The sequence below is a fragment of the Macrotis lagotis genome, chromosome 5, assembly GCF_037893015.1.
Source record: "Macrotis lagotis isolate mMagLag1 chromosome 5, bilby.v1.9.chrom.fasta, whole genome shotgun sequence".
NCBI lineage: Eukaryota > Metazoa > Chordata > Mammalia > Peramelemorphia > Peramelidae > Macrotis > Macrotis lagotis.
In genome coordinates, this window is record NC_133662.1 from 8,383,347 (window position 1) to 8,403,327 (window position 19,981).

The following is a 19,981-nucleotide window of genomic DNA, read 5'->3' on the forward strand; positions in this document are numbered from 1 at the left end:
AAATAAAGGAAGGAAGGAAGGAAGGAAGGAAGGAGGGAAGGAAGGAAAGGGAGGGAGGGAGGAAGAGAGAGGAAGGGAGAAAGAAAGAAAGAAAGAGAGAGAGAAAGAAAGAAAGAAAGAAAGAAAGAAAGAAAGAAAGAAAGAAAGAAAGAAAGAAAGAAAGAAAGAAAGAAAGAAAGAAAGAAAAGCAGTGGATACAGCACCAGTCCTGGAGTAAGGAGGACCTTGTTGACTCTGAGAAAGCCATTTAAACCTGATTGCCTCCAAAACAAAGCATTGATACTAGCTAACTTCAACTGGGCCCCCTTTAAAGCAAAGTCATGCTATGACTCCTCCCTAATTGATTGCATAACCCAGTTATCCCAAACATCCTTCTGGACTTCAATTCTCCCAATAACCCCCACATCTCAGCTGAGGATTTCATATTACTCCTGAAGCTAGGAAGCCCATTTCTGGAGAGTTGTGATGTGAAATGGAAGTAGCTTGGAGAGACTATGAGGTATGTGTAGATATACTGTAATAGAGATAATAGGTCATTAGGTCTGGAGAGTAGGGGATTATTTGATTGGTTGCAGAGGCATTCAGAAAGACCTAGATTAATATTACCCATTCTCTTCCCACAATTCCTGTCCTGCTGCTCAGTCCTGGAAAATCTTTAAGGTCACAGCATCTGTTGAGAGGCACATAGGGAACACATGTGGGAAGAGCACATTTGTAAAGATTACAGGTGACCAGGAAATATTCATGAAAAGTGTACACAAGTGAAAAACATTATCTGGGTGCCCAACTAACCAGGACAACTTATTCTCCTGAGGCAATGCCCCTGGCTAACCATCTCTTCTATCTCTAATACTGCTCTTCTATGATACATTGATGCCACAGGCTGAACAGATGGAGGTTTGAGATGGGGACTGCTGAACTGCAATTAAAAAAACATTCATTATTCAACTACTATATATAAGATACTGTAAGACAAAAATAAAGCAACTCCTTCCTTCATAAAGCTTACATTTTATTAGAAGGAGATTGTTCTTGAGGACTATAAGGATTTTGGCCTTAAAAATAATAAATTAAATATGTTAACCTTCAGAGTGGTCCTAAAAAGGAACAAACATTAATCTCAAAGATTTGACTGCAAAAAAGAACAAAATAAAATTGGCTTAACTTACTCATTAATTGGGGACAGAACCAAAATGCAGAGTTAAAGACAGGAACTCCCTCAAACCATCTGACCACTCCAAATACCTTTAAATAAATGATTCTAAACCAATTCTAGTCTTGTAGAACCCACAAAAATATTGAGTGAAACAATTTTCCAACCCAAGACAACTTGGAAGATTTGTGGGAAGAGTCTGTTATACTGGAGTAAGAAATGGCCTGCAGCACAGCACAGTCCTCTTCATAGTGAACCAGTTTCTCCCTTCCAGGAATAGCTCTGGGGTCTCAGGGTCTCTGGGGGGTGCCTGGGTCCATGGCAGTAGGGGTGGTTTCCAGATCTCTCATTCCAGGAACTCAAGGACAACTAGGAAGCTCAGCAGGAAAATTCTACAGCACCATAAGAGCAGAGTCCAATCTAGCACAGGCCTCAATACAGACCCAGCCCAGGAACTCCAGGCTTGGGAAGTTACCCATCAGGGAGCCACCCAGCAACTGCTTCTGGAGCTCTCAAACCAGGGATGGTAAGGGGGTTGGGGAGGTTGCAGAGGTCTCTCTGCTCTCCCTGAGGCAGGACTCTGTTGTTTTGACTATACTCAGATCCAGGTTGCAGTCTGGGGTTCCAGTCTCAGGTAAAGGAGCTATATTGCCATAGCAGAGCAGGGACCTTCCTCACAGTTCCAGGGCAGAGACGAGTGTTTGTGGTCATCCACAGACCAGCAGAGCAATCAGAGCCTCTCATAAGACCTTGGCGGAATTGAGATCCCTGGGGTTATATCCCTGAAAACAGCTACAAAAACCCTCAAAAGTTTGGGACAGTGTGTTCTCCACCCTGAAGCAAAGCCCCATCTTAACAAAGAGTTAAAATCAAGTCATAGGCTGGAGAAATGAGGAAACAACAGAAGAAATCTATTCTAAGCATAGGCAATTATTTTGATCCGAGATAACATATTCAAAGTTTCTGTATCCAAAACCTCCAAGAAAAATATGAATTGGTCGAAGGCTATGGAAGAGCTCAAAAAAGATTTTGAAAATCAAGTAAGGGAGATAGATGAAAAACTGGGAAGAAAAATGAGAGCAATCCAAGAAAATCATGAAAACCAACTCAGCAGGTTGGTGGAGGAATTACAAAAAAATACTGAGGAAAATAATGTCTTAAAAACCAGTTTGAGGGGCAGCTAGGTGGTGCAGTGGGTAAAGCACCAGCCCTGGAGTCAGGAGTACCTGGGTTCAAATCCGGTCTCAGACACTTAATAATTACCTAGCTGTGTGGCCTTGGGCAAGCCACTTAACCCCATTTGCCTTGCAAAAACCTAAAAAAAAAAAAAAAAAAAAAGGAAGTGGCTCAGAGAGGAGATTACAAATATACTCAACTGGGTATATAAATGCTATATATATATATATATATAGAGAGAGAGAGAGAGAGAGAGAGAGAGAGATTGATTTTATCCTAGAGACTAGAGGAAAACAGGAGAGGAGAGGAGAGGGATGGAAGAAAGAGAACAGGGAGAGGAGAGGACAGGTATAGGTGATAGAAGAGAGGGAAGATTGTGGGAGAGGGTACTGAGACACAACACACTTTTCAAGAAGGACAGTGTGTAAGGAGAAAGAGAATAAAATATATGGGGGTAGGGGAATAGGATGGAGGGAAATACAACTAGCAATAGCATCTCTGGGAAAAAATATTGAAGCAATTTCTCTGATGGACTTATGATAAAGAATGCTATCCATTCCAAAGAAATAGCTGATGGTGTCTGAATATAGACTGAAGCTCACTTTTTTTTCCCTCACTTTATTTTTCTTGAGGTTTCTTTCTTTGTGGGAGGGGGTTATGTTTGCTTTTTTTGTTTTGTTTTTGTTTTTTTTCAAGGCAGTGGAGTTAAGTGGCTTGCCCAAGGCCACACAGCTAGGTAATTATTAAGTGTCTGAGGCCGCATTTGAACTCAGGTACTCCTGACTCCAGGGCCAGTACTCTATACACTGCGCCACCTAGCTGCCCTATTATGTTTATTTTTAACATGAGTATGGAGGTAAAATGTTTCATGGCTATGCCTTTTAACCTTCACCAAATAACTTACTTTCTCAATGGGGGGGGTGGGGAATAGGGTGTGAGAAAGGGAGAGAATTTAGAACTCAAGGTTTGCAAGTAAATGTTGTACCTTGCTTTTGCATGTAGCTTGGGTAAAAAAAAATAAAAATTAAATTTAAAAAAATTTACACATTAATATTTATCTAAGTTCGCTGATTATACAGGTGTGTATGGATATTCTACCTAGAAAACCATACTCCCAAATTAGAACTGGGTTCTTATACATTCCACTACCAGAAAGTGGGATCTAAAAAACTACTTTCTGGATTTGTCCATCAAGGAAGGGAGTGGCCCTCAAATTTGGAGGTACCTCCAAAAGGACAGGTAAGGAAGAATTGTTCCTCTCAAACAAAGGATCTTTGTGCCTTATCCTTTATTATAAGACTTCCACAAAGTAATGTAAATTTTCTCCCTCCAGGATGTCAGTACACTCAGTGACCCTTGATACAATGGGATTTGTTAATAGAGATCAACACTCTTTTAAGTAGGAAATCCTATCCTGATCCAATCCAGTCTTAAGGAAGAGTATTTCCCCTAGTCTTTCTAATTTTAATTTGTGGCATTCCTGACTAGAATTTGGGAAATCTAATCAATCTCAGTTTGTTGTTTCTGCTTCTCCTGATATTTAGATCTATGTTTCCAATCCTATTTGCTAACCCAATTTTAACTCTTACTTGGTGCTTTTTCTTATTAATTTTGGTTTTCCCCTAGACTATTGCTTGAATTGGATTAATCCCGCCAGCAATTCAGCAGAAAAGGTTTAATCCTTTTCACCTGGCTATTTGTACATCATGATAATGGGGATGAGGGGTAAAGGAGGAGATATATCTGGAAATGACTTGCATAAAAACAAAAGACAACAGTAACACTCATTATTTTAACAGTCTAAGGGATGATAAAGACCTAATTATAATGGAGGTTACATGAATTAGAGAGGATGCAAGGGATGTTATATTGGTAGCATAAATAATACTTGGCAACTGGTTGGATATGTTTGGGATTGAGAGACAGGGAAAAGTAGAGGATGACTCCGAGGTTACCAATTCAAATGACTTGAAGGATGATAATGCCATGAACTGGCTTAAGAAGCCTCCAGAACAGGGGCGGCTAGGTGGTGCAGTGGATAAAGCACCGGCCCTGGAGTCAGTAATACCTGGGTTCAAATCCACTCTCTGACACTTAATAATTACCTAGCTGTGTGGCCTTAGGCAAGCTACTTAAAGCCATTTGCCTTGCCAAAAAAAAAAAAAAAAACTAAAACTAAAAAATAAACTAAAAAAAAAAAAAAAAAGAAAATATTGGGGCGGCTAGGTCTGGAGTCAGGAGTACCTGGGTTCAGGTATGGTCTCAGACACTTAATAATTACCTAGCTGTGTGGCCTTGGGCAAGCCACTTAACCCCGTTTGCCTTGCAAAAAAAACCCTAAAAAAAAAAAAAGAAGAAGCCTCCAGAACATTCAAGCATAAATATCCACAGAAATCAAAAGGAAAATTAGAGTTGAGATCAAATTTCAAATTGTATGGCCCTCCACAGAGTTCTAACTATTTTCTGTCATCTACTGGTCTTCTGATGAATTGCAACTGCTCTAAAGTCTTCCCTACAGATTGGAGCCTCAATCTCTTCATCTAGGGAATATTTCAATTTTTTATTTTTTTAGTCAAGCCCCAAACCACACCCTGATAAACCAGTAAAAGTCAAAAGAAAATTCTCAGGTTTAAATTAAGTCTTTTTTTTTCTTTTGCTTTGATTACTGCTCTCTAGAGGTCCACTGATTTCTATTTTATTTGACATGGGAAAATTCCTTGTATCAGCCTCTTCTGTCTGGTTTATAAAAAGTACCCTCAGAAGCTTTACTTAGCAAGACTGAAATGCTGCCTGTGAGGTTATCAATCTTATGGTCCTTAATTCCTGTCAGAAACAAAATCACTATCTTCCCTATACTAGAAAGCTCCAAAGAATAAAATTGAAGAAGAGTTTGAACATTCAGTCTAGAAGATAGCTTTGGGCCAGATGCACATACCTATAACCCAAGTGTGCTGGAACTAAAGACTGGGGAAAAACTAGGTCTTGTGAAATTTACAAGCACTTTCTGAATAAGGTCTTAGACAACTCCCTCATTCAGGAATTACAGCCAATTAGTTCCTTGGAATTCTAACTAAAATCTCTACCCCATGATGAGCAAGGAGGGATCAGAGATGGTTGATGACTTAGAACAAGAAATTAATTATCTTGAGGAAAGAAAACAGGATCTATTTATAAGGCAAATAAGTAGAATGTAGTACCAGATCAAGTCAGGATTCATAGGTAATGAAATTCAAAGAAAGGCTCCAAAAGTGTAAATGTGATCTTTGTAGTACTAGTCAGTTTCTACAACTTCCATATTTATACAGGTACTATCACCATCACCACCACTTCCAATTCTCCATTGTAGATTATAAAATCTCCTTCTTATCTCTGTATTTCTCCTAGATCACAAGACATAATGGATAGACAATTGTCTTCTGACCTAGGGAGACTTGATTTTAACTCCAGTCCCTCAGTGGCCCTAGGCAATTCACTTAGCCCTCAGAAAAGATGTCAACCTATTTTGGGAAAGGCAATTTTCTCATCTAAGAATTCCCTATACCAATGAAATTACACAACCAACTCCCCATTCCTATCTTCCCACCCCATGCCTAGCACAAATAGGATACATTTAATGAATATCTGTCAAATAAAGAACAAAATTTAACCCACTGTTGAGCCTACCAGTCTACTGGGGGGGGGGGGGGGATGATGATTTAAGACTGTTCATCCCACCTATAGGACAGAATTATGTGCAAATAAACAAAAACCTATTTCTATTATTGTAGGGGGTAAGATAATTTCTTAGCTTCCTCTAGGGTCAGGTCTTTATAGTTTATACAATATTGATCATGCATGTCTCCTGAGTGTCTCTTTTGTAAAGACAAACCTCTGATTTATATTACCATGTATTTCATTTTCCTTTTGGTTCATTACATGTGTCTACATACTTAAAAGTGGTCAACAAGTCAAAAGATGTGTCTAACAGAAAACTTATGTGAAGAATTCAAACACTTGACAAAGGGTCAACATGAATTATCCACTTATTGGAGAAATTAAGTAACTTGTACTAGGTCACAGAGCTGATTTGTGAGGAATGAAAAGTCTTAAGATATAGCTCTTGGGTGATTAATAATCAATTTTTAAATTATAATAGCAAATAATTAATAGATTGAGGTCAATGAACCTTGGGGAGTGGATGTTACCAACATGGCAAAAATCAACTCTGATTGGTTGTTTGTAATTCTTCATTCTCAGAGGTCCAAAATGACATTACTATGTTAGAGTCAAGTTACAGTATATCCTACTGTGCCTGATCATACCAATATGAGCTCGAAATGCTCTACCATAGGACAAGCTGAAATAGACCAAGTGACTTCCCTAAATTTGCACATCTAGTATTTCTTTTGAGCTACTTCAATTCTGCCTTGCTCATAGAGCATGGAACCTTCTCTTGAGAAGGGCACGTCATTCTGGGTGGTCCTATGCCAGTGTCTCCAGTGACACACAGTCAATTCCAAAATTCTTGAAAGACCTTAAGAGTGTCCTTACATATTTTTCTGACCTCCATGAGAGCACTTGCTCTTTCTGAATTCTCCATAAAATAGTCATAGTTTCACTTTCTGTAGCAATGTTTGAAAACTTGGCTGTTTAGTTAGAGAAAGGATCTTGCCAGGTGACCTTCAGAATCTTCCTAAGACAACTCAAATGGAAATGAGTCAGTTTTCTGGTATGGTGCTAAAAGAACCTCTTCTCTCCCACACTTTCTTTTGGAGCTAGTTCTGACAATAGGTGTATAGCATCATTCCTCTCTGGGAAGTTTACTGCCAAGGCAAGTGAACTTACCCACAGCATTCAGAATTTTTTCATTTGCTGTAACTGGTGGTTTCATTTATGGATGGTGTGGCTCTGGCTGATGGAACACCTGCATTTTCTGGATGTTAATTGTTAAGCCAAAATTAGCACCAAGAGCAAAGGATCAATTCATACTTTGTTCCAGCTCAGCTTCAGAAGCTGCATTGAGTGTACAATTGTCATGCACCAATAATCCCTCTATTTTTGACTTGACTTGTAGCCTTTTCAAGTTGATAAATCTATTAGTAATGCAGTAACTGACTTTGATGCTGTGTTCATCCTCATTGAATATGTTTGACAACATGACTGAAAACATCATCTAAAAAGCATGGAAGCAAGGATATATCCTTGCTTTACTCCATTGGTGACTAGGAAATCATGAGAGTAATGTCCACTATCCAGAACCCAGGCAAGCAAGCCATCATGAAACTGACACACTTACAAAGTTCTCTGGGCACCCAAATTTTGACATAATTTTCCATAAACCCCTCAATTGACAGTATCAAAGACCTTGGTCAGAACTATAGACTTGTTTTGCTCCTAGGCATTTCTCCTGGAGTTGTTGGGCATCAGACACCATATTGGCCCTTTCTGAAGCCAAGCTGGCTCTCGGGCAGATGATCATCTTCCAGATAAAGAACTACAAGGAGAATCTTGCCAGCAGTGACCCCCTCACCCCACCTCACCTTCCTGATTGTTACAGGACAATCTACTTCCTTTGCCTTAACAGAGATGGACAATGGAGGTGTCTGAAATACTGGGGAATAAATAGCCTCTTCTTGCCATATAACTTGGAAAATTTCAGTCAGTTTTTGTATAAGCAATGCACCCCCTACCTTGTAAATCTTGTGGTACCAGATTTTGCCATAGGGAAGGAATGGTATTAATGGTATTCTATAAACCTCTTCTTTAGTTGGAAATTTGTTCAGAGAGGGACTGACTTCAGCTTGAGGTAAACAGACAATGGCTTCATCATTGATTGATGATAGTCTGTTGAAATCACTATCAAAGTGTTCAGTTCATTTCTCCAGACTCATGTCCTTATCATTAATCAATGGGGTTCCATCAGCACTGAATAGTTGAGATGCACCTTATGTCTTTGGTCCATAAATAGCCTTCAGGGAATCATAAAAGCACTTTGGATTGTTACTATCAACATAAACCTGAATTTCATCTACATTTCTTATTGAGTAAAAAATTCCATTTCTCTTTAAGCTTCACTTGTTCTTTATTTTTAATGGAGTCAAATACTCCTTTTTAGAGACAGAAGAACTATCCTGCTGTTAAACCCTATGGAGTTCTCTTTTTTCTATTTAATAGCTTCTATATTACCCCATCATTTTCACCAAATCAATCTTGATATTTTTGACCCAGATGAGCAAATGCAATGCTGTACACCAAATTTTTGAAAGCTGCCCACTCCTTTTCTGATGCACAATTGCCAATCATGTCTGGACTCAATTTTCCTTCCAGGTTAGCAACAAATTGTTGGGCTCAGAAAAGCACTCTAATTTGTTGACATTAATTCTTCTGGTGGTCATTTTGCCTTGGGGCCACCACTTTTGGTGAATTTGAATTTTTAGTTTGAAGGGGATGTCTATAATCAGACCAGCAGTCTGCATCACATATTGCCTTCATCACTGTTTGTCTTTTCTCCTTACAATCACATAATCTATTAAAATGCCATTGTTTCCTAACTCATCCATGAAATGTTATTGGATTTAGATAAGCAGAGAAAAAGTGTTAGTGATGAGAAGGTCATGAGACTCATGAGAGAATGAATGAGGAGGACTTATTACAATGAGGGGTTGGGGGCAAGACAATCCTATCAGTCTTGGACAAAGAGCCTCATCCCCAAGTCCAGATCATCTATCTCTAGCAAGCTAAACAAAAGGATCTATTCTCCATCCAGACTACTTATTCAGTTGACAATGGACCAGAATTTACTTGGATAGGATGGTCTTTATCTTCTACTCAAAACTAAGTTTTCCCACTTAGGTAAGGCCCAACCCAAAACTGAACACCATTTTTATCATCAGCTCTGTCCTTCAGAAACTGCCTTGACCTAGTAAATGAGAAAATAGAGGGGGGGAAAGGGCTTCCCCCCCCATATTAATTGCTTATTAATAAACATTTCTCTTAGATTATAGGGAAATTTTGTCACATAATGTTGGTCCTATATTGATCCACTGTCTGATATTGATAATATAGGTCAGCTGACCCATTTGTAACATGAATGGAGATCTAATTTGGAATCTGACCCATCCATCTCCAGGTAAGATTTTGATTATACACCTCTGTGAGAAACAAGAGGAGAGTTGTATTTGGACCCTCATTCTTTCACTTTCTCATCTCTAAGAGGACTTTTAGACTAGAGTTATATAAATCTATAACTCAATTATTTGTAGCCTAGTCAGTCAGCTAAGAGGGACAGTAGATAGAGTACTAGGCCTGGAATCCAGAAGACCTGAGTGCAAATCTAATCTCAGATACTTACTAGCCTTGATACTCTAGGAACTTCATTTAATCCTGTTTGCTTTGGTTTCCTCATCTGTAAAATGAGCCAGAGAAGGAAATGGCAAAACACTCCAATATCTTTGCCAAGAAAACTTCAAATGGGGTCACAAAGAATTGGACACATGGCTGAAAATGACTAAGCAGCCCCTTAGTCATCAAGCACTTATTCAGTATTCACCATGTACCAAGCTAAAAACTTTATCTCATTTAATCAGGTATTATAATTATTCTATTTTATAATTGAGGCAACTGAGCCTCAATTATCCAGGGTATTACAGCTAGTATCTAAGTGCAGTTTTGAATTCAAATATTTCTTAGTCCCTAGAGATACAAAGAAAGGCATAAGAGAGTTTCTGCTCTAACAATCTAATGGAGGAAATAATATTATCATGACTAGGTACAAATATATAGGATATATATTGGGTTGACTTATTAACACAACTCATTCAGCTTAGGATATATACTGGATACATTGTAGATAATCTCAATACATATAAGGAACTAGAGTTAACAGGTATCAGGAAAAATTTGCTGTAGAAGATGGAATTTTGGTTGATACTTGAAGGAAATCAGGGAAATCAGGATGTAGAGATGAGGAAGAAGATCACTTCAAGTATGATGGACAATCAGTTGAAGTGCAAGAAGTTGAAAGATGGGTTGAGCAAGTAATAGCAAGAAGGTCTGTATCACTGGATCCAAGAATAAGTAGAGAGGTATAAAGTATAAAAACCTGGAAAGGTGAGGGGAGAAGGAATTAGGTTGTGAAGGGCTTTAATGTGTCAATGGGTTTTATATTTGATCCTGGAAATAATATGAAGCTACTGGAGTTGATTAGGTTGGGGATGAAGTGGTCAGAACTTCATTTTAGGAAAATCACTTTAATGATTAAGAGGAATGGGAAGGGGGGCAGCTAGGTGCGCAGTGGATAAAGCACTGGCCCTGGAGTCAGGAGTACCTGGGTTCAAATCCGGTCTCAGACACTTAATAATTACCTAGCTGTGTGGCCTTGGGTAAGCCACTTAACCCCATTTGCTTTGCAAAAACCTAAAAAAAAAATTTTTTTTTAATTAAAAAAAAGAGACAATAATTACCTAGCTGTGTGGCCTTGGGCAAGCCACTTAACCCCATTTGCCTTGAAAAAAAAAAACAAACTTATTTGGGGGTGGCTAGGTGGCCTAGTGGATAAAGCACCTGCCTTGGAATCAGGAGTACCTGGGTTCAAATCCAGTCTCAGACACTTAATAATTACCTAGCTGTGTGGCCTTGGGCAAGCCACTTAACCCCACTTGCCTTGCAAAAAAAACTAAAAAAAAAAAAGGAATGGGAAGAGACTTGTGGTAGATCAACCAACAGGCTATTTTCTTTATTTAATTTTATTTTTTTTGTTACATTTTGAATTTCTAATGATCTCTCCTTCACAATCTCACATTAGAAGAGTTCAACATTTGATAAGATACACAAGGATATACAAGATATATTTCCATGTATCAGTTCTTTCTATGAAAATGAATAGCATTTTCCTTCATTGTTGATTTGGAATAATCTTATTCTCTAGAACAGTTTTGTCATTCACAGCTAACCTTCAAACAACATTGCTTTTCCTATATACAATATTCTTTTAGTTCTCATTTCACTCTGTATCATTTCATTCGAGTCTTTCCATGTTTTTCTAAAGTAAACCCACTTGTCATTTCTTATAGTACCATAGTATTTCATCACATATTGTTGTTGTTCAGTTGTGTCTGACTCTTTGGGGTTTTCCTGGCAAAGATGCTGAAGTGGCAAATATGGTTAAATGAAATGCCACAGATGAGCTGAGAATAAGGAGTTAAGCCACCACTGCCTTATGCCTCCAGCTCCCCTCTGGGAGGGAGGTCATCAGTGAGGGCCCCAAGGTGAAGCAAGCCACAACACTGTTGACCAACCACAAACAGAATATATCTCTTATGTAGAAGATATGCATTATTGTTTACTGTTACCCAATATAATTAAAATAACTATATCTGTCTCTAAATTGTACTTAGTGACATTTAGCATGAATATTTTAACTGATTTTATCTTACTATATGTATAATAATCATATCCCAATTTTCTTCTCAATTGGAGAAATGGGTGCCAGTTTCCCCTCCTAAAAGGAAATATCATTACCTGAGACTGTTCTATAATCTATATTTCTGTACTAAAGGAAGTTTATTTAAGATTATTTTGGTTATAATTTATTAAGTTTTTAAGATACTTAAAAAAGAAAATCTTGTAATTCTAAAAAAGGAAGTGATACATGGAAACTTTGTAATTAAAGTTTGTAAAAGTCCCCTTCTGTGAAAAATTTTCCCCTGAGTTAATTTATTATTATATTAATCTGATATTGGGGCAGCTAGGTGGCATAGTGGATAAAGCACCTGCCCTGGAGTCAGGAGTACCTGGGTTCAAATCCGATCTCAGACACTTAATAATTACCTAGCTATGTAGCCTTAGGCAAGCCACTTAACCCCATTTGCCTTGCAAAAAAAAAAAAATCTGATATTGATGGTAACAGCTGAGTCCAACTTACTTTGTTTAATGAAATCAGGGATAGGGTAACCAGGATATTTTCATTGTGTTGCTGTTTTAATGCAAATTTTGTTTTGACTCAGCTGAAAATAATTGTTGACAACAATCCTGGCCTCAGTGAATGTGACTTAAAACAATTCTGAATTCCCTTTTAATCCCAGCTACTGTAAGGAAGTGAGACTTTGAAGGTTTGTGTTAGAGTTTTCCTAGGTTTTATCCATCTAATTAAGCTAGGCTTAAGCAGGGGCTTATAGCCCTCATAGAAAAAGTTTCTACTTTTCAAGGTAATAAAAGTGGAAATTCATTATGTGTTAAACATTTTGACATTGATAGAAACATCTAAATTACTGCTAGTAGAAAGGATTTTGCTGTTTTTTACCTGAATTTTTTGCCTTTCCATAGCATAGATAAGAATTATATTAATGTGCTGAATTTATCATAAATATATAACTCAGATTCCTGAAGAATCTCATTGTCTTTTTGAGAATGATAAATATATTTGGGTAGCAGCAAATAAACTTATAAAACAAAATGTGTAAACTCATTATGTTTATAAGGTTAAAGTTTTTTGGTTTTTTTAAGTTTTTGCAAGGCAATGGGGTTAAGTGGCTTGCCTAAAGTCACATAGCTAGGTAATTATTAAGTGTCTGAGGCTGGATTTCAACTCAGGTACTCCTGACTCCAAGGTCAGTGCTCTATCCACTGTGCCACCTAGCTGCCAACTAGCTGCCCCCTATAAGGTTAAAGTTAAGAAAACCTCTATATTGTTTTGACTTGGTCTAAGAAATAAGATTTGAATATGAAAACATTATGTGTAGGGAAATATTTGTTGACCTACTTGGAAATCTGATTGTTCTAATGACTGTTTTGTTACAGTTTAAATTACTGTTGAAATTTTTTAAAGTCACATAAAATGTTTTGATTGTTTGAAGGATTCTAAAAGCAATGATTTGTAGTTATGTCTATTTTTAAATGTGGTTAATAACTGAACTGTTCTACTATAAAAATTCTGTTTTATAAAGCCTGGTTCTAAAAGCAATTGAGATTATTGTTTTCTTTTTAATTCCAAGTTATATTTCATTTTTAAACTCAGTCCTCATGTCAATAATAGAAAGAGTTTTGGGGGGGGAAGTTCTGTGATAATATATGATTGTTGCAATGTAAGATTATAATCAAATATGGCATATTTTGATCCTTTACACTATAAAGTTTAGAGCTAAATCTCTGCTGATTATAGGAATTGCTATTAGAGCCCTCATGTGACTGAAAATTTACCTTCTATCTGAATCTGTCTGGGTCTTGAAAGTCAGGTTGGACCAGCTACCCTATAGGATTCAGACATGGATATTGCAGGTTACGAGATCATTAGGAAAGGTTGGGAAAGCAATTTTTCAATAAGATCTGAGGTTAGCCTTTCCTAATTCTGTTTCTCAAATATGACATTTGGAAATGTCTCACTTGGCAGATTTAAAATCTGGCTCAAGGCATTTGATCAAATACATAGCCTTACCTAGAAATTGACATTTAAATAAAAAGAAAAGTTTTTCTTTCCTATATTTTTAGTCCTTGTGATAAATTCCTGTAATCATGGCTGGCAATTAGTACACAAAAAATATGTTTACAACTATCTGTGAGAATTAAGATCCTTTTCAAAATGCTAAGGTCACACCTTTCAAAATGCTTAATTTAAGCAAAATATGATAAAGCTTTTATAACATCAGGATAAGTATCATATCCTGGTATGTTCCATTTTAAGGAATGTTAGACATGTTCTATTTTAATTTTTTTTCATTTTTGTTCATTTTTTTTACAAAAGGAATTCATTTCTACCTTAGATTTTTTCCTAATTTTTTAAAATATAGGCAAAAAAAGGTTAAAAATCATTTTTATAAATCACATACTACATACTCAATGATCCAAAAGTTATTTTTATTAACATGAAAGTTATTATTTTTAGTGGAACAGAAACATATTCCAAATGGGGAAAATAAAATAATATTTTAAAACTGCATTTATAAAACTGGTTTGGTTCTCAAATTTTCTATTTGTAACTAAGGTCTCTGTGTTAACAATCGGCAAATCAAAGAAGTTCCAATATCATAAGTTTTCACCTGGTAAAATTTTTTGCTGATATCTTTAATAGAAAGGAAGATGCCTACCAATAACCTGAATTATGTGGAAGAGCCTGGTCATTGACAGACTCCTGGAGATACAGGACAACAGATATGTCCAGAAGAAAGAAGAAATGGACCAAATTTCATGCTATTGCTACTTTCTCTCTTTTGTGCTTCTTGTTTGAGTTATTTAAAGGAGATAGCCCTTTTTCAATCCTGTAACTTGCCCCTTGACTCTATAAACATGTCATCCATCCTTATTGCCCCCCCACCACAGACTTTATATTTGTTGCCTGGCCATTCTTTGAGTAACTCTAGGTCTCCAAGAGATGCTATCTCTCCCCCCAATATGCCCCTCATTTTCAAATTTTTTTCTCCTTCTACATCTCTTTAGTTGACCTATAACTGAAGCAATGATGTTATCATTGATCAAAATGGGGGCATGTCTATATTCCTGGTTTAAAAGTTATTTTTTTAACAGTACTCAGCCTTTTTGCCTCGGCCACCTTTGTCACTAAGTGAGAAGCCAAGACTTGTGAGTATCTCCCTTATGTTAATTACAAACTCAGAAGACAGTAATCAGGATGTTAAAAGACTTGTCCTCCCCTCACGATGCTGCTTAAAATCCAGGAAGAGATAACAATCAGGTAGTATTGTTATAAGGATGATAGGCTTTGTTGATGAATTTTTTAAAAGTTTTTTGCAAGGCAGTGGGGTAAAGTGACTTGCCCAAGGCCAACCAGCTAGGTAATTATTATGTGTCTGAGACTACATTTGAACTCAGATCTGCTCTATTCATTAAATTACCAACTAACTGCTCCCATCAAGAGGCTTCTTAATTCATTTTCTTCCATCTGAGATTATTGATAATTTTCCTGGAAACCTTAATTCCAGTTTTTAATTCATCCAATCTTACATTTCACATAATGTACACTACATGTAAGTTAAATAAGGTGACAATATACAGCCGTATCATATTCCTTTTCCAATCTTAAACCAAATAGTTGTTCCAGGTTAGGTTCTAACTGCTACTTCTTAGCCCTCATACAGGTTCCTCAAAAGACAAGTAAGATGATGTGGTACTCCCATTTCTTTGAGGAATTTCTAGTTTGTTTTTGATTCACACAGTCAAAGGCTTTAGGCTACTCAATGAAGCAAAAGTTGATAGTTCTCTGCAACAGTCTTGCTAAATGTTAACAAGTTGTCTCTAGTTCTTCTGCGTCTTCAAAACCCAGTCTGTTCTGCTGAAGCCTAACTTGCAGAATCCTAAGTATTACCCTGTTGGCATGTGAAATGACCACAACTGTTTGGTAATTTGAAAATTCCTTGTTATAGCCCTACTAGGCATGAACTGATCTTTCTTTTTGCAAGGCAATGGGGTTGAGTTACAGTCTGAGGCAAAATACTCATGGTAGTATTACATAGTAGCAAAAAATCAGTAACAAAGTTGCCATCTTCCATTTGATGTCAAGGCCTTTGTTGACAATATCAAATGTTCATTGGTTGAGGAATAGCTCTGAAGAAGATACTTCTCTCTGACAGAGAAAGACAGACTGACTACTGCAGCCAGAGTCAGGGTTAATAGGGATGAATTAGGACAGATCCTGGAGAGCTAATGTGACCAGTTAAGAAGAACCACAGTATTTCAATAGTGAGGCGGATCAGGATTGCCATGACTCACTAACATTCTAAAAAAGAGACAGGCTGGAGGTTGTCATGAAACTTTAACCTCTATTGAGGTCAGTATTAGAGACTTATTCTAATCCCTGGAACTCTTTCCCCAGCTCCTTCCAATTTTTTAATATTTTATGTAAACAATTGAATGTATAAAACAACTCTACCCTAAAAATCTTCCTACCTATTGCCTGGGAATGATGAAGAGGAAGGAACTGGGAAGATTTTTCAGGAAGGATAGTATAGTATCCCTATAATCTGCTATGAAACAACTACTTTATTTAGTTTTTGTTATTAAAAATTCAATTCTCTGAATCTGTGAATTAGATTGAATCATATTTCCTAAAGGCAAAAAGAGACAGCTAGATCCAGATTTTAATAATTCTCATTAATTCAGAGTGATATTTCATTTCCTTTCTCCATAGTCAAAGTTTGAATTGGTTCAATTCAGGCAGCCCAAGGTGCGTGAACTTAGTCTGGCAGTTAAGTTGAAATCCTTTGGCTGAACAGTAAGGATGGGAGTCTTTGGGGAAGTCAGTATATGTCCACAGAATATTTTCTGAAACTTTCATAGAGGCTTAAGAGTAGTGATATATAGTGGCCAAATTATATATTACTTTCTGCCTGACTGAATAACTAATATCCTGCTTTTATGTCGATTGAAAAAAGCAGGTAAACAAGCCTGCTGGGGATTTTTATTTCAGCAGCATCTACCAAATATAAACCTAGCCCAAACCACTTTTCATATATATTTAAATGTTTGTTGCGACTTGGTTTCATTGGGTTATTTACAGGGAGCTCTTCTTGCCTTCCACAATTTCATCCTATTTTCCAATCAGGTGGCATACTGAAGCATCTAAGTGGCAAATGGGACCTGGATTTTATATGGCAACTGTCCATCCCAGGGCAGCTAGGTGGTGCAGTGGATTGTGTTGGCCCTGGAGTTATGCAGACTCCTCTTCCAGAGTTCAAGTTAGATCTCAGACATTTACTAGTTATGTGACCTGGGCAAGTCACTTTACCCTGTTTGCCTCTGTTTTCTCATCTATAAAATGAGATGGAGAAGGAAATGGCAGAACCTCTTCCAGTATCTTTGCCAAGAAAACCTCAAACAGGGTCATGAGGAGTGGGACAACTGAACAACAATTATATCCCAGCACTGAGCTAATAAACATTTTATAAATATATCTCATTTTATCCTCAAAACAACCCTGGGGAGGAGGTATTAAATTTTTGATTTTTTGGCAAGGATGGGGTTAAATGACTTGCCCAAGGTCACACTGCTAGGTAATTATTAATGTCAGAGGTCACACTTGAACAGAGCCTCCTGACTCCAGGTCTAGTGCCCTATTTACTGCACCAACTAACTGCCCTGAGGTATTGATCCCTATTTTATCCCAAGTTAACTGACTTGCCCAGGATTACATAGCTAGTACATGTCTGGAACCAAATATGAAGTCAAATCTTCCTAACTCCAGACCCTGATATGCCGCCCCCCCCCAATTTCACACTTGTCTGCTTTAGTTTCCTTATCTGTAGAATGAGGATCATAGATAGCATCTACCAACCAGTATTGTTGTAAAGCCCTTTGCAAACTTTAAAGTGCTACCTCAAAACACTGTTTATTGCTATTACTTTCTACTGACATCCTTCATAAGGTTTTGTAAATGAATTTATATTTTAAACTAGTATCCCTTTTTGGCTGCCATACCTTTCTGCTTGGCAAATAACATCAAGGATTCTCAATACACCTGGAAATCAATCCCTTCTCATCTCTGCCTCTTATAGTCAGTAGTGAAGTCCAGTAGACTTATTTTCAGATATCATTTCTGAAACTGATTTAGTGTGATGCTGGCAAGTATTTTACCCCAGCCTCAATTTCCACATCTGGAAAGGAAGACAAATAATAACTGTGATATTTATCTTATGGGATTGTTTTGAAAGTTAAGTGAGATTTTAAATATATGTAATATACTATTTAAGTGTTTATTATTATGAAAACCTTTAGTTTCCTTCTATATATATCCACCTTGAACATCTAGCCATACACTCTGTCACTTCCCCATCCTTTTCTCACCTGACACTGTATACCCAATTCCTAACCCAATTCTCCATAAACCAAGCCACTCTCCCTGGAGAGGTGGAAGGAAATATACTCACTGAGACTAAGTCCTGACTTATGAGTACAAATTCATCTATTATATTTAGCTGTTCCCAAACCATATTTCAATTGACATTGACTCTAGAGTTTTTAATTTTTAAAAATATTTTGTTATATAGAAGAGCTTCCTGGGAGGGGGAAAAGGAGGGGTATAGATGATGAAAAAACAAAATTAAAAGAATTTTTTTTAAAAAGGGAAACACTTAAATAAATTTTAAAAAATTTAAAAAGGGGGCAGCTAGGTTGCACAGTGGATAGAGCACCAGACCTGGAGTCAGGAGGTCCTGAGTTCAAATTCAGCCTCAGACACTTAATCTAGCTGTGTGACCTTGGACAAGTCACTTAACCCCATTGCTTTAAATAAATAAAAAAATTTTTAAAAGAGAAACCTGGAAAGTGTGCCAACCCTCCTCAACAAATTAAGGTGCAGGGAGGTGAATTGACTATCCAATCTTGCATAGAAAATAAAAGGGCCAAGATTTAATTACAGGTTTAAACTTTAAACTAACTTTAATTTCATTTAATTTTAAATTCATTGGGTTTTTAATGTGTTGTTTAGATTTACTGAACTTTTTGTTTCTTCTTCCCCCCCCCCCATTTAAAAAATGGCTCTCTGGGAGGAAAGGGGAGGTCTATATTGAGAAATATGACTGATGTTAACTGCTGTGCCATAGGCAACCACAACTCTCTTATTCTTAACTTACACAGAAAGCTTAGATATGTAATCAAATGTATTCTACAGAAGATTCTGGAAAGGATGCAATAATCAACTGCATCATATCTCCAAGGAGTGAGTCAAGGGATAAATGACTCAAGACTCCCTTCTCTGGCCACTCCAGAAACCTCCCCTTTGAGAATCTAAGTTCCTAAAGATAGCCGATAGCCTCTTTTAGTTTTTTGGTATCCATCCTTTACTGGCAGGCAGATAGTGGGAGTTTAATAGTCAATAAATGTCTGAGGCTGCATTTGAAGTAGTCTTCCTGATTCCAGGTCCAGTGTTCTATTCACTGAGCCAGGAGCTGCCTCTTCTTCATAGTTAACAAATAAAGTTTCATTCATGCAAGCATTCAAGGTTCAGCTTAGGTGCCAAGTCCCAAGAAAGGCCTTTCCTGATTTTCTCAAGTTAAATTTGTCTAGAATGTACATGCTGTATTGGCACCCTGTCCCCATGCCTCAGTTAACCGCTATCCCAATGAGCTGGGTGAGGAAGGGGGAATCCTTGCTTAGGTCCGCTCCGCTGCGTCTCCCCAGGTTCAGTTCTATCTCCGTCTCACGTCTGTGTGCCTTTGTTCAGCGCCTGGCACACTGATTCTTGATGTAGTTTTACTTGAACTGCATGGCCCTCCGCACCGCCCAGCCGGACCCCGGGGTGGCCGCAGGCATCGGCGCCAGGGAAGCAGAACCTTCCAGTTCGGACTCTGCAGCAGGCGTGCCAAGGCCAACTCCAGGCGGTGGGGAGGCCGCTGACAAGGCATGCGGAGAAGTGCGAGCCTAAGGAAGCAAAGCGGGGTGGACGCTCGGCGGGCAAGCAGCGCCGGCCGGCGCGGGGAAGGCCGGTATCCCTGGCCGTTCTGACGGACTGGGGCGCGGTGGAAACGGCAGGGAGGAGAGGAAGGCATCGCCTCCTTGGAATCGCACGGCCGGCCGCCACGCTTGCCCGCTCCTGCTTCCTCCAGGAGAGGCAGGCGCCTCGGAAGGCCAAGGCGCGCGCCGGGGCCGGGCCGCCGGGCACGAGCCTGGCCCGCCTCGGCCCCTCCCCTCCCCCCCAGCCCGCTCACGCGGAGCCGGAATCGCGCCCCCGAG

At 38.2% G+C, this 19,981-nt stretch overlaps 1 long non-coding RNA gene across 1 annotated transcript; it reads left to right on the forward strand.

Annotated features, from left to right (window-relative positions):
• Window positions 1-380: 380 nt before the first annotated feature.
• On the forward strand, window positions 381-19,820 carry LOC141523463 (uncharacterized). The gene is made up of 3 exons (XR_012478494.1): window positions 381-499; window positions 9,374-9,437; window positions 14,373-19,820. It is a non-coding gene; the product is annotated as an uncharacterized LOC141523463 (long non-coding RNA).
• Window positions 19,821-19,981: the final 161 nt, after the last annotated feature.